The sequence below is a fragment of the Capra hircus genome, chromosome 11 (assembly GCF_001704415.2).
Source record: "Capra hircus breed San Clemente chromosome 11, ASM170441v1, whole genome shotgun sequence".
Lineage (NCBI taxonomy): Eukaryota > Metazoa > Chordata > Mammalia > Artiodactyla > Bovidae > Capra > Capra hircus.
Genome location: NC_030818.1, coordinates 102,638,019 through 102,652,350, shown reverse-complemented (window position 1 = coordinate 102,652,350; position 14,332 = coordinate 102,638,019).

Genomic DNA, 14,332 nt, shown 5'->3' with positions numbered 1-14,332 from the left:
TAGCAGGAACCTGGGCGATCGGACCAGAGGGTGAGTGGGATCCAGGGGGCAGAAGTCACAGGACACCCAGCCCAGAAAGAGCTAGGTCAGCAGCGAGTCCTGGGCCACAGACGTCACTGGTTAAGGCGTGCACTCTGTTAGTTTCCTGACAGCACCCGACTTTGCACACTGGGCCTCCACACTGTGAGAGCATAACTGTGTGTTATTTCGTGCGTGTGCACACACACATAGACACACGCACAGACACACACAGACACATACATAGATACAGACACACACACACACAGACTCACACACACACACACACAGTGGCCACTCTCCTGCCCACAGTGATCTTGTCATCTCAAGCTGAATGGTGGGTGCGTTCAGTCTCTAAGTTGTGTCTCTGTGACCCCATGGACTAACAGCACGCCAGGCCTCCCTGTCCCTTACCATTACTGGAGTTTGTCCAGATTCATGTCCATTGAATCAGTAATGCCATTCAACCATCTCATCCCTTCTGTCATTCCCTTCTCCCATCTTCGATCTTTCCCAGTACCGGGGTCTTTTCCAGTGTGTCAGTTCTTCACATCGGATGGCCAGAGTATTGGAGCTTCAGCATCAGTATTTCCAATAAATATTCAGGGTTGATTTCCTTTAGGATGGACTGATTGGATCTCCTTGCTGTCCAAGGGACTCTCAAGTGTCTTCTCCAGCACCTCAGTTTGAGGCATCAATTCTTTGGTGTTCAGCCTTCATTATGGTCCAACTCTCACACCCATACATGACCACTGGAAAAACCATAGCTTTGGCTACACAGACCTTTGTCAGGAAAGTGATGTCTCTGCTCTTTAATATGCTGTCTAGGTTTGTCACTCCAGTACGCTTGCCTGGAAAATCCCATGGACAGAGGAGGCTGGTGGGCTGCAGTCCATGGGGTCACTGAGAGTCGGACACGACTCAGTGACTTCACTTTCCCTTTTCACTTTCATGCATTGGAGAAGGAAATGGCAACCCACTCCAGTGTTCTTGCCTGGAGAATCCCAGGGGCGGGGGAGCCTGGTGGGCTGCCGTCTATGGGGTCGCAGAGTCAGACACGACTGAAGTGACTCAGCAGCAGCAGCAGGTTGGTCATAGCTTTTCTTCCAAGGCTGGATTACCCCCTGAAAAGCCCACCCGATGACTTGAAAACCTCTGCCTTCAGTCCTGCGAAGCCTGGACCAGCTCCTCCCAGAAACCACCCCCACCCCGGCCTTTCCTGAGCCCTGCCCTTTGTGAGTGGACACCAAGACACCCTCCTGAAGGGGCTGACGTGCTCCACTCACACCATCTGCCCGCAGACTGGCTCACCGGCTCCTCCTCGGGCTCCGGGCAGAGCCCGTCTGCTCTCCTTCCCGGCTCTAGAGCTGCCAGCCCCACGGCCTGTGGCCCCTCCGTCCACCTTCAGACCCTGCAGTGTCCCATGGAGCCCCTGCACCGAGTCCTCTGACTTGGCCCACCCCCGCATCCTCCCTGCCTGGCCCCTCCCGCCCCCTCCCCATATCAGGGGTGATGGCACTGGGCCTGGGCACACCAGGGTCGTCTCCATCTCACGCTGAGCTGCCCGGCCCCCTGGTCCAGCCACACCTTCAGGTCTTCGCCACGAGCCTCACCTGGGCCTCGACTGGCCGGGAAGGGCACACAGGTGGTGCTGCCAGGACCAGCGAGAGGGACTGTTCCGGGGCCTCTCAGGGGGCAGTGCCCACGCCAGGCTGACTGCATGGAGCAGACATTCCTTCCTGCCATCCGACAGCGAGGAGGGGCCACTGTGTGTGAGGAGCCACAAGCGGGGGACACACAGAAGGGCTGAGCCCCTCGGGGAGCAGCGGGGGGACCTCCCAGGAGGGGAGCCCTGGCCTCATCGTGACCTCAGGGTGATGCGTTCCCAGCAGAAGGGCTGCACGGTCAGGGGGAGGGGTCATAGAAGGTTCTGGGGTCTGGGGAGGATGGGACCACCCACCACTGGAGTCAGAGGTGTGCAGTGTGGGAACGGTCTGGAGCCTTCCCCTACCTGTGCACAGGCAGACACACACCCACGACACACACGCACATGCACAGACGTACATACACACGTGCACATGCATAGGAGACACACGGACACACTCACACAATACAGTATGCACACACTCAGACATGCATATCACACAGACGTACATGCAGGACACACATACACACACACTTGGGCAGACAAGACACACACATGTGCATCCATATACACAGAAAGGCACGCATGCACAGACACGTGTGCACAGGCAAACCCAGATGCACACATGTCACACACAGACGCACACACACCTGCACAAACACCTGCACGGGGGCATGATGATGCCATTTGCACTTGGGTGGAAAGTTCTGGGCTCAGAAAGGCAGCGGAATGGGGGCTGGGGAAGCGAGACCTCTGTGTTTCTGTCGGTGGAGTCACCCAGCACCTCCGAGCTGGAACCAGGGAGGAGCGGCAGCGATGGGGGAAGAGGTGGGTTTGGGAGGAGGGCAGACAGCTCAGGCTGTGTGGCCAGCAGAGAAGTTTCCAGAGAGTCAGCGAGGCCTCTTGGGTCCACACTGGGGTACTGACCAGACAACAGGAAGATCGACTCAGGCTGCGAGGGGTAAGGGGGCTGCAGTAGGCCTGGTGGGCCGCCTGGAGGAGGTGCTTAGAGCTGTCCTGAGGCTGCACTTGGGGCTCAGGAGGTCTGGGGATATCAGGGTATCAGCTCCAAGGCGGGAGCTGGAACCTGGACGGGGACTGGCTCTCCAGGGGCCTCGAGGGACCAGGGCGGGTCCAGGCTTCCCGGGACTGGTGCAGTGAAGGCCACGGGACGGGAGGGGGGAGCACAAGGAAGCCGCTGTCTTATCTCCTGGCTCTGAACCCAGAGGCACTGCTTCCCATTCTGAGAACACTCTCCTCCCAGACAAGGCTTCTCTGGACTTGTCTGACCTGAGAGCCAGGGGAGCTAATGACATGATTGAGAACCTCCATTCACAGGATCCAAAGAAAATGATGTTTCCCCTCCCACCCCGCTGGACTGAGGGGCCTTTGTGAAGGGGAGGGGGTGGGGCCGCCGGTCCAGGGATAAATGGGTGACCCCGAGGCCAGGCACCCCTGGAGCAGACACGGGGACCCCGGCCAGGCAGCTGCTCCTCCTGACGGCCGGGCTGGGTCTGCTCTCCGTGCTGGGGGCCCAGGGGCCCCAGCTGACCCCCACCAGCGTTCAGGAGGTGAGGGGCTCTGAGAGGCTGGGGTCGTGGGAGGAGCATGGCCCAGGTCAGGCGCCTGTGCTGGGCTAGGGTCCCAGTCCTGCTGCTCCTGCCCCGGGTGGACTTGGCCAGAGTCCCCTGTCTGTGTCTTTGGGGATGTCTCCCACACAGAGGAGGGGTGCCGGGTGATGCAGGGAGAGCCCACTGCCCTGTCAGAGCACAGCGTCTTCCTGCCCACCCGGGGTGGGGGGCAGGCTTAGGGAGCCTTTGGGCAGATTTCCATCCACAGTGGGTCCTCTCGGCCTCTTCATCCTGGTGAAGTCCCGGCCGAGGGGGATGGCCTTTCTAAGACGTAGTTCCCTCAGAGGTCAAAGTCATGGTTTGCAAGGAACTTTGCATATCTCAAGCCCTTCCGTAAACATAAAGAATATTGTCCCAATTATATTTTTCCAAGGCTTACTACATTTAGGGTCAGTATTAAAGATCAAGCACATTATTATCAAGCATGTTAAAAACTTGGAAGAATAAAGGTGCAAATGGAACAGTATCTGAGGTTTGCATGTGTCTAGATGCCACCACTATCCGGTCACTACTGAGCTCCCCTGGGGGACTGTCACAGCCTCACCTTCTCAGGGGCCTTGGTGCCTCCTTGGCACATCCAGGGATGTGGCCTGGATGTCCCCAAGACTCGAGCCTGTGTTCCCGGTGTCCCCAACACCTGGGCTCCCGCTGAAGTGTCCAAGGGCCCCCAACCTTCTCTGCCTCTTTACTCCCCACGTCCACCTTCCCTCTCTCAAGATGGTCAACTTGATGGCTTCTTGTCCGTCTGGGTCTAAGGACCCAAATTCCTCTCTCCTTCCCTTTTTCCTTATTCAATTCAGTTCAGTAGCTCAGTCGTGTCCGACTCTTTATGACCCCATGAATCGCAGCACGCTAGGCCTCCCTGTCCATCACCATCTCCCGGGGTTCACCCAGACTCACAGCCATCGAGTCCGTGATGCCATCAAGCCATCTCATCCTCGGTCGTTCCCTTCTCCTCCTGCCCCCAATCCCTCCCAGCATCAGAGTCTTTTCCAATGAGTCAACTCTTCGCATGAGGTGGCCAAAGTACTGGAGTTTCAGCTTTAGCATCATTCCTTCCAAGGAAATCCCAGGGTTGATCTCCTTCAGAATGGACTGATTGGATCTCCTTGCAGTCCAAGGGACTCTCAAGAGTCTTCTCCAACAACATAGTTTAAAAGCATCAATTCTTTGGCGCTCAGCCTTCTTCACAGTCCAGCTCTCACATCCATACATGACCACAGGAAAAACCATAGCCTTGACTAGACGGACCTTAGTCAACAAAGTAATATCTCTGCTTTTGAACATGCTATCTAGGTTGATCATAGCTTTTCTTCCAAGGAGTAAGCGTCTTTTAATTTCATGGCTGCAGTCACCATCTGCAGTGATTTTGGAGCCCCCCAAAAATAAAGTCTGACACTGTTTCACTGTTTCCCCATCTATTTCCCATGAAGTGATGGGACCAGATGCCATCATCTTCATTTTCTGAATGAAGTTGGCTTTAGGCCAACTTTTTCGCTCTCCTCTTTCACTTTCATCAAAAGGCTTTTTAGCTTTTTAGCTCCTCTTCACTTTCTGCCATAAGGGTGGTGTCATCTGCATATCTGAGGTTATTGATATTTCTCCCGGCAATCTTGATTCCAGCTTGTGTTTCTTCCAGTCCAGCATTTCTCATGATGTACTCTGCATATAAGTTAAATAAGCAGGGTGACAATATATAGCCTTGACGGACTCCTTTTCCTATTAGGAACCAGTCTGTTGTTCCATGTCCAGTTCTAACTGTTGCTTCCTGACCTGCATACAGATTTCTCAAGAGGCAGGTCAGGTGGTCTGGTATTCCTATCTCTGGAAGAATTTTCCACAGTTTATTGTGATCCACACAGTCAAAGGCTTTGGCATAGTCAATGAAGCAGAAATAGATATTTTTCTGGAACTCTCTTGCTTTTACCATGATCCAGGGATGTTGGCAATTCGATCTCTGGTTCCTCTGCCTTTTCTAAACCCAGCTTGAACATCTGGAACTTCACAGTTCACATGTTGGAGAAGCCTGGCTTGGAGAATTTTGAGCATTACTTTACTAGCATGTGAGATGAGTGCAATTGTGTGGTAGTTTGAGCATTCTTTGGCATTGCCTTTCTTTGGGATTGGGATGAAAACTGACCTTTTCCAGTCCTGTGGCCACTGCTGAGTTTTCCAAATTTGCTGGCATATTGAGTACAGCACTTTCACAGCATCATCTTTCAGGATTTGAAACAGCTCAACTGGAATGCCATCACCTCCACTAGCTTTGTTCGTAGTGATGCTTTCTAAGACCTACTTGACTTCACATTCCAAGATGTCTGGTTCTAGATTAGTGATCACATCATCATGACTATCTGGGTCGTGAAGATCTTTTTTGTACAGTTCTTCTGTGTATTCTTGCCACCTCTTCTTAATATCTTCTGCTTCTGTTAGGTCCAGACCATTTCTGTCCTTTATCGAGCCCATCTTTACATGAAATGTTCCCTTGGTATCTCTAATTTTCTTGAAGAGATCTCCAGTCTTTCCCAATCTGTTGTTTTCCTCTATTTCTTTGCACTGAACGCTGAAGAAGGCTTTCTTATCTCTTCTTGCTATTCTTTGGAACTCTGCATTGAGATGCCTATATCTTTCCTTTTCTCCTTTGCTTTTTGCCTCTCTTCTCTTCACAGCTATTTGTAAGGCCTCCCCAGACAGCCATTTTGCTTTTTTGCATTTCTTTTCCATGGGGATGGTCTTGATCCCTGTCTCCTGCACAACGTCACGAACTTCATTCCATAGTTCATCAGGCACTCTATCTATCAGATCTAGGCCCTTAAATCTATTTCTCACTTCCACTGTGGAATCATAAGGGATTTGATTCAGGTCATACCTGAATGGTCTAGCGGTTTTCCCTACTTTCTTCAATTTAAGTCTGAATTTGGCAATAAGGAGTTCATGATCTGAGCCACAGTCAGCTCCTGGTCTTGTTTTTGTTGACCGTATAGAGCTTCTCCATCTTTGGCTGCAAAGAATATAATCAGTCTGATTTCAGTGTTGACCATCTGGTGATGTCCATGTGTGGAGTCTTCTCTTGTGTTGTTGGAAGAGGGTGTTTGCTATGCTCAGTGCATTTTCTTGGCAAAACTCTATTAGTCTTTGCCCTGCTTCAATCTGCATCCCAACGCCAAATTTGCCTGTTACTCCAGGTGTTTCTTGACTTCCTACTTTTGCTTTCCAGTCCCCTATAATGAAAAGGACATCTTTTTGGGGTGTTAGTTCTAAAAGGTCTTGTAGGTCTTCATAAAACCGTTCAACTTCAGCTTCTTCAGCATTACTGGTTGGGGCATAGACTTGGATTACCGTGATATTGAATGGTTTGCCTTGGAGACGAACAGAGATCATTCTGTCATTTTTGAGATTGCATCCAAGTACTGCATTTTGGACTCTTTTGTTGACCATGATGGCTACTCCATTTCTTGTGAGGGATTCCTGCCCACAGTAATAGATAAAATGGTCATCTGAGTTAAATTCACCCATTCCAGTCCATTTTAATTCGCTGATTCCTAGAATGTCAACGTTCACTCTTGCCATCTCCTGTTTGACCACTTCCAATTTGCCTTGATTCATGGACCTGACATTCCAGGTTCCTATGCAATATTGCTCTTTACAGCATCGGATCTTGCTTCTATCACCAGTCACATTCACAACTGGGTGTTGTTTTTGCTTTGGCTCCATCCCTTCGTTCTTTCTGTAGTTATTTTTCCTCTGATCTCCAGTAGCATATTGGGCACCTAACGACCTGGGGAGTTCCTCTTTTGGTATCCTATCATATTGCCTTTTCCTACTGTTCATGGGGTTCTCAAGGCAAGAATACTGAAGTGGTTTGCCATTCCCTTCTCCAGTGGACCACATTCTGTCAGACCTCTCCACCATGACCTGCCCATCTTGGGTTGCCCCACAGGCATGGCTTGGTTTCATTGAGTTAGGCAAGGCTGTGGTCCTAGTGTGATTAGATTGACTAGTTTTCTGTGAGTATGATTTCAGTGTGTCTGCCCTCTGATGCCCTCTTGCAACACCTACCATCTTACTTGGGTTTCTCTTACCCTGGATCTGGGGGTATCTCTTCACAGCTGCTCCAGCAAAGCACCGCCGCTCCTCCTTACCTTGAATGAGGGGTATCTCCTTACCGCCACCATTCCTGACCTTCAACGTGGGATAGCTCCTCCAGGCCCTCCTGCGCCTGCGTAGCCACCACTCCTCGAGTTGCTCTTCCCGGCTTTGGGCCCTGGCCTCGGGCGTAGGTGGCTCCTTCCAGGTGCCGTCCATATCTGAGTCCTCCCTCTTCCCCACCCATGAAAGGACTGCACTCATTCAATCCTGAGAGTCATCCTCATTCTCCCAAGAAAGTGAGCTCCAGGACCCGAGGATGAGGCAGGAGCTGGTGCTGGGAAACCAAATGCTGGTCACTGGTCCTGCCCCAAACCCAAGGACTGCCAAGCACTTGTGTGCTTGTCATCAGAACAGAACTGCCCTGGGTTTCAGGGGATGGGGTTTGGCAAGAGCAGTGGTTAGAGGGCCTGGGGCCCTCAGGTATGTCAGGACAAAGAAAGGTCTGGCCACACGGTCGCAGTAATTTCTATGGCAGGTCCCTCGATGACCTAGTAAATGAATAGATAAATGAATGATAGCTGAATGGACAGTGGGCGGAGGAATGTAAGAATGGAGGGATGCATGGCCTCATGGACGGGTGATGAATGGATGGATGGGTGGATGGACAGCAGATGGATAAAAGAATGGCAGAAGGGTGGGTGGATAGGGGAAGGATGGGAGAATGGTGGGTGGACGGATGGATTAATAGATAAATGAATGGTGGGTGGACAATAGTGGATGGATGGATGGTAATAGTCAGATGGTGGATGGATGAATCGATGGTGGATGTATGGTGAAAAGACAAAAGGGTGGTGGATGGATGGATAGATGGATGGTAAGTGCGTGAATAGATGAATAAACGAACGGATAAACAGTTGGAGGGAAGGATGGTGGATGGTCGGGTGATGAACACAAGAGATGAGATGAATAGACAGAAGGGTGGATGCCTGTGAGACCAGGACTGATAAGGCACACGTGGACACCTCTAAGGGCACAGTCTAAACTGACTTGACCATCACTGTGTGCTCTCTGCACACTTGCTCCCTCCTCTCCTCTTGCTTTGCTTGTTGCTTCTCACCTTCTGAATCCAGAACTGTCCCATGCTCACGGGGTCCAGCGCCTCGCACATCTCCACTTGATGGGTGTATCAGCCCACCCTCCTCAGGAGGTTAGGGCTGAGGCAGTCTCAGTAGTTGTGGCGACAGACTTAGCTGCTCTGAGGCAAGTGGGATCTTCCCAGACCAGGGATCAAACCGGTGTCCTTTGCATTGCAAAGCAGATTCTTAACCACTGGACCATCAGCCATGTTCAGGTGCTTCAGTCATGACTGACTCTTTGCGTCCCCATGGACTGTAGCCTGCCAGGCTCCTTGGTCCATGGGGTTCTCTAGGCAAGAATACTGGAGTGGGTTGCCATTTTTCCTCTAGGCGATCTACTCCAGGGGACCTTCCCAACCCAGGGATCAAACCCCCGTTTCCTATGGAGCCGTATCATTGCAGGTGGATTCTTTACTCCTGAGCCACTGGGAAAACCAGGAGCACCAGGGAAGCCCCCAGTCATTTTATATTTTCCTCACAAAAGCTCTCATTACAGACATCCTTTCCCCCCAGCATTTTAGGAACATCGTATATAAAGCACTGGGTCAGAACCCTAGATATCCCCAGGGAAAAGAAGCTTCACCCCCTGCCACGCCTCACCTTCATGATGAACATCAGCGCTGCTTTGGAACTTGGAATGCACATCATGTGAGTGCCCTTCTCCCCCTGCCAATTCCTGGGGTCCGCCATCCTGACCTTGGGGCTGTTGGACCTTCCTGAGCTCTGGAGCCAGGCAGCAGCTACCAGGGTCGATCCTGTGGCTTCCACATGGTTTGTATGCTGGTTCTCCTGGCAGACTCCATGCAAGTAATGATGAGGGTGGAGGTAATGAAAGATAAGGCCAAGCCGCCATCATGGACTGAGAAGGAACTGAGCCTCAGTTACCCGGGAAGTGTTTCACAAGCCTTGTCTCATTCGCACCTTGCAAAGCTCGGCACTGCGGGCTCACGGGAGGACCACTCTTACAGGCTCTCACTCGCGCTGGAAATGAATGGTCAGCTAGGCACACGGCAAACCGTCAGACTGGCTTCCGTGGAGACGAGGAACGGAGGCCTTTCGTCCATTGGCCAGGCAGGCCAGTGGTCATCCTAATGCGCTCGGTGGACCCCCCCGGTGGGCTCTTCCTGCAGCTCAGCGCTGTAGGTGGGACGGGCGGGAGACAGGCTCGGGGCTTCACCGTCGCAGGTCGACAGCCCGCTGGGATGGTGCTGGGTGCCATCAGCAAGCTGAGCTTGTGTTTCTGAGGATAGACCCGATGGTGCAGTTCTGAAGGTCCCATCACGAGAGGCTCCAAGCCCCATGTCCTCGTAGGGGGAGGGCAGCCAGTCAGGGCACTGACCTTTCCAGCAGCTCCTCCCCACCCCTACCCCGGCCCCCCGCACCTGCCAGGTGTTGCTCTGCACTGCCCTCGGCTCTGGAGACACATAGGTAAACAAGATGTGTTCTCATCCCAAACCTTCACAGCCTCCTTGAGCGACAGGCGGGCAAGCTTGGTCCAAGAGAAAGGCCATCCTGCTGCCTGAGGCCTCACCAGGCTTGAGGTGGGGGGACTTCATCCAGGCTGAGGTCTGGGGGAGAATTTGCAAGCTTCCTCGGATAACTTGTGACCGTTCGTTCTGCATGGCCAAGTCGGTGCTGGCTGGGGACGTGGATGGGGGAGGCCATAGGTGTCCACCTGCTTTGGAAGAGCACGACACCAGAGCACCCGAAAGGCGACAGCAGGGGCTAGTGTTGAAACCATCCTCTTGTTTTGTTTGAGCGAAGATGCTGCGGAATTCCGGGATGAGGTCCTGGAAGCCTTGGGGAGGGTGGGGCAGTGAGGGGTGCTGACAGGGCAGGAGCCTGTCTGGGAGGATGAGCTGGAGATGGCCCCTGGGTGAAGGAGGCAGGTTGGGACATGGCAAGGAAGGAGCGGGCCCTTTGTTTGAGAAGCCAAGGCCCAGCCCCTCCAGACTCCGGGACACTTCCATCACCAGACGTGGGCTCCAAGGTCACTTCTGTTTTCCAGGAAGCCAAGCAGATACCTTCTGTTTAAAATGCCCTTCCAGGAACTATAACCTGAGAAATTCCAATCCTGTAAGTAACCACTGGCTCAGCCACATGGAGGGCCGGATCTCCAGGTCTTCGGGAGACAGCATTCCCGTGGGGATGTCAGAGGGGACACCCGGCCCCTGAACGTGAGAGACTGGGCCTCTCTGTCCCCTGCAAACCTTAGCTCTCCACGGGCGGGTGGGGGCTGGCAGTTTTCTGTCCTGCGCTCAGATCTCTCAGGTCCCTGGCTACGCCTAACACCGGCTCCTGGTGCTTCTACACCACATCTGAGAACCAACTTCCTCCGGTTTCCTGGAGCCCAGGAGCTCTGTTGCCAGGCCACCCCCCACCCCTGGTGATGGCCCTTCTCACTGAGACTGGCCCTGCACCCAGGCACAGGACCGCTGTGCTCTCCCTACTTACTGGGTCCCACGCTTGGGGGACATGGCACCCTGTTGGCACAGTGCCTGCCATCTCCCCTTATTTCATCCAGAGACCCAGCCAGGAATTCTGGGGGTCCACGAGTCAGCTCCTCACCCACTCCCTGCAGCATTTGGGAGATCCACGGGGATGAGCCTCCAGGAGCCTTGGCTGCTGGAAGCCCTGCTGGGGCCAGTAGAGAGGGGGCACCGTGCCTGGTCCCCGCAGCCCCCAGCCACTGCCTCCCTCCACGGGGCAGCAGGAGCCTGCCCCCTCCTGACCTCAGGGCTCCCCGCACAGGCCTCCCTCTTCCCTCTGGTCACCCTACTTCGGGCTTCTGGCCTCTGTCTGACCCCGTGGGCCCCAGTGAGTCCGACCTGCATCCCTTCCAGGGTGGAGACCCATCATCCAAATCTGGTTCGTCAAAGAGAGGATGCAGGCCCTAGCCTACTTCAAGGACCTGATGAACAGCCAGCACTTCCAGATGATGCCGCTCTTTGGTGAGGGGCTCCAGGGCAGGAGGGGCCGTCAGGACTGCAGCCTGGCCACAGAGGGCCTGCCCACCTCCGCGGACACCTCTGGTAGCAGCGCTCAGCCTTTGGGTCAAACTGCATTGCACTCTGATAACTGATCGGGGCCTCTGTGTGTGCGTGTGTGTGTGCGTGTGCCTGCACTGTCCGCCACCATCACTGTCAGTGACCTCTCTCGGTCACTCTTTTTTAAAAAATAATGTCTTTATTTTTGGCTGTGCTAGGTCTTCGTTGCTGCACGGGCTTCTCTCTAGTTGGATTTTGGGGGCTTGTCACATGGGATCCTCCCAGACCAGGAATCGAACCTGTGTCTCCTGCATTGGCGGGCAGATTCTTTACCACTGAGCCCCCAGGGAAGCCCCCTCCTGGTCACTCTTCATCCCCCCTCCCCATGATCCTTCCAGCATCCTGAACCCTCAGGCCTTGGCTTCCTCCCTTCCTTCCCTGGACCTCCACCGCTCACTGCCTCGGCCTCCCTCGACACGTTTCAACACCTGTGACTTGCAACCAGCCGCCCTTGTCAGTACCTACTCGGTGTCTTTCCCACCAGTTCATCGTGGGTTCCTGCCCCTGACAAGTCACCAGCCCTCTGGGTCTTTTCCTGCCAACCTTGCCCCATGCCCACTTTCCTTCCTTGGCATCACATCCCTCCCAACTCCGCACCTGCTGGGCTCTGGAGCAGCCCCCGACACCTGTCCTCCCCGGGTCCTGGCTGGTGAAGCCCGCCCTGGGAGCCCAACTCTCGGCTTCGTGTGCAGCCGTGAGCCAGGCAGAGGCCGGGGCCGCACAGGGGCTGGTCTCGCCCTCACAGTATCACGACAGACCACAAGGGCCCTCAGGGACGCCCAGACCCCTCCCCGGGGTCCCCGGGTCGCCTCACTCCTCCCTGCTCCAGGCGGCATCTCCCAGGTGCCTTCTCTCCTCACCGCCCACCCCTGCTTTCCTGTGCAGGACAAACCTTCACCCTGAGCAAGGCCCCTCCGTCCCTGGATTGCGCACGCCCCGGGCGGACAGAGCTGGGAAGGCCTGGATGCAGGTGCGCTGTGCCATTGCCCGCTGGGAGGGGCTTGGGGGCAGCTTCTGGGTCCCCTGCTCCCGCAGGGAGAGGCCGGCCCAGGCAGCTGGAAGGGGCAGACGCCCTGGGGGGCCGAGGGCCGCAGCGAGAGACCAGCCGATTCTAGGATGAGTGTCTGCCTGGGGTGGGGGTGGAGGAGCTCCTGGCCATGCTGGGGAAAATGGGGGCCCCCTCAGGAGGGACTAGGGGGCTGGTTCAGGGTGAGGACGATGAGATGGGAAGATCACGGGACGCTGGAGGTCAGGCACAGAGAGCTGGGGCCCTTTCTGTTGGAGTGGCACCTCCTACCCCCACCAAACCATCAAATGCTGGAGGCCCTTCCTCCGAGGCTGAGGAAGAAGGGCATAGGGAGGAGGTGTGTCTGGGGGCTTCCCCACCATCCACCAGCAGAGCAGTTCTCTGCCCTCCAGGACCAGGGGGCGGGTGGGCCCCCTTGCCTTTGGAGCCTTCAGATAAGGGGACCACCCCAGGGCCCCCAGTCATGCGGGCGGCTCCTGCCCCAAGTGGCACTCACACGCACCTTGTGCCTGAAGGCTCTGGAGGGCCCCACCTGTTTGGAGGCCTTGGCAGGGCAGGCTCCAGCCTGGGGTTGTCCCTGAAGACAGCGGGCCGGTGTCCTCTCCGAGCCCACAGGGCCCTGGCTGAGACAACGGCCCTCCTGACGCAGGCTTGGTTGGCAGGCCTCAACATCCTGGACCCACCTTGACGCATCTCCCCTGCAGGCCACACCCTGGATGAGAACCCAGAGGTCATGAGAATCTTCGAGGGTTTTGTGGAAGGCGGAGGGCGGAACAAGACAGAAATCATCCATCTGGCTCAGGCTGGTAACGAGAATGTGTATTTATTTCTTCTGACCTTTTAGCTGTGGGTCCTAAACCCAGGAAATGACTTTTGGCCTGTCCTCCCTCATGTTCTACGGTAACCATGTGAAAAGCCTGGAGCAATATACACGGCCCCTCACCGTGCTATCTCCCCACTTCTGCAGGCATCTGTCAGTTACACCGTATTTCCTGGTGCACAGGAGCAGCTCAGGACGCAGAATCACAGGGACCCTGCAGCCCACCTCCTCCTGGTGGTGCTTCCAAGTGACCTGCACCCCTCTCCTCTCAGAGTCAACCCCCCGGCACCCCTCAGTCTGAGCGCCCAAGCTGCCTGTTTTCTCTCTGTGGCCATTCCCTTCTCCGTCCCCAGTTTTGCCCTCTGTGAGGTGGGTGTAGGATATTCATTCCTAGGCTCCTCTGTGGAGCTGGTCTTGATCCTCTGAGATGCACAAGGAAGAACTCCTCATTGCATGTCTTCTCAATAGAACCCCCGAGGTAGGGTCTGCGTTCGGCAGGGGAGCTAGACAGTGTTTCCCTAGGGGACTGGTTAGAGTTCTCCTTTTGGTTAATAGATGAGCTAGGCTAGAAGTCCTGGGCTCTGACCCCTGGTGGCCTTAAAGCAGGAGACTGAAGACACACAGGTCCAGGAGCTTTTGGAGGTGCTTGGAAAAAGCAGCCCAAAGTCCAGGGGACTGTCCAGTGAGGCTCAGCCCTGCCAGCGGTCAGCACCAGGGAAGATCTCTCCAGGACAGTGCTCAGAGGTCTTCCTCCCTTCCCTCTTCTTGCCGATTTTCTTCCCCAACAACATTGTGTTTCTTCGTGTGGACGGTCATCATGTATCCTCTCCCCTACTGGAGGGAGCTGGGGTGTTTTCAGCCCTTTGCTCTGATGGGAAAGGTGCAGGAAATAAAACATACACATAGCAAGTGTAGAGGT